Source organism: Calidris pugnax, unplaced genomic scaffold (assembly GCF_001431845.1).
Source record: "Calidris pugnax isolate Ruff unplaced genomic scaffold, ASM143184v1 scaffold220, whole genome shotgun sequence".
NCBI classification, from domain to species: Eukaryota; Metazoa; Chordata; class Aves; order Charadriiformes; family Scolopacidae; genus Calidris; species Calidris pugnax.
Window position 1 is genome coordinate 383,806 of NW_015090963.1, and position 536 is coordinate 384,341.

Sequence of the window (536 nt, forward strand, 5' to 3'; positions counted from 1 at the left end):
CCGCCCGCCGCGGCTGCTGCCTCATCGCCGCCGCCGCTCGCCGCCGAGGTGACTCAGCCGCGCCGCTTCCGGGTCCGGCCGCCGCCGCGCCGCCCCTTCATTGCATATTCATGAGAGGGGGAGGGGCCTCCGTCTAATTATTCCGGTGCCCGGATGCTCAGCTCCCCGCGGCCCCCGCCCCGCTGCCGCTGGGAACGTACCATTCCCTCCCTCGGGGGGAGCGGGGGCTCTTGGCGGTGGGGGGGGGGGGGGGGGGGGTCCTTGCCTCAATAGACTTCCAATCCAGCCAGCTTCTTTTAGGGGAAAAAAAGAAAATCTTACTAAGTGAACACTCCTATTCTAACCATAAAACGACTACCTTGCCATTTCGTGTCTACAAAGCAGTGAGTGGCCCATACCAAAACTGTGTGGAGCTTAGGCTGGTCTGATTTAGAAAGTGGTCTAGTAACATCTCTGTGAAAGAACTGTCTTAGACTGTGATGTGAATCTTCCCCACCTCTGAGCCATCTATACCAAAATCTTCAAAGTCCTTTGAA